Below are 404 nucleotides of genomic sequence, written 5' to 3'. Positions count from 1 at the left end.
CGCGCTCGCTCGCGCCCTCCCTCTCGAGACGCGCGCTCGCTCGCGCCCTCCCTCTCGAGACGCGCGCTCGCTCCCTCTCGAGACGAACGCTCGCTCGCTCTCTCCCTCTCCAGACGAACGCTCGCTCGCTCGCTCCCTCTCCAGACGAACGCTCGCTTGCTCGCTCCCTCTCCAGACGAACGCTCGCTCGCTCGCTCCCTCTCTCGAGACGTACGCTCCCTCGCTCGCTCCCTCTCTCGAGACGTACGCTCCCTCTCGCTCCCTCTCTCGAGACGTACGCTCCCTCGCTCTCTCTCTCTCTCTCGAGAGAGGTACGCTCGCTCCCTCCCTCCCTCGCGCTCTCTCTCTCTCTCGAGAGGTACGCTCGCTCGCTCGCTCCCTCCCTCGCGCTCTCTCTCTCTCTC

The 404-nt window shown here is 67.6% G+C and overlaps 1 protein-coding gene across 3 annotated transcripts in view; it reads right to left on the bottom strand.

Moving 5' to 3' along the window:
* The window catches only part of LRPPRC (leucine rich pentatricopeptide repeat containing), a 201,053-nt gene that overhangs the window by 122,828 nt on the left and 77,821 nt on the right, over positions 1–404 (bottom strand). The gene's annotated exons all lie outside the window — the stretch shown is intronic.

This window comes from Gavialis gangeticus, unplaced genomic scaffold (assembly GCF_001723915.1).
Source record: "Gavialis gangeticus isolate Ggan-Ray unplaced genomic scaffold, GavGan_comp1, whole genome shotgun sequence".
Taxonomy (NCBI): Eukaryota; Metazoa; Chordata; order Crocodylia; family Gavialidae; genus Gavialis; species Gavialis gangeticus.
This window is presented reverse-complemented; position numbering and strand designations above follow the sequence as displayed.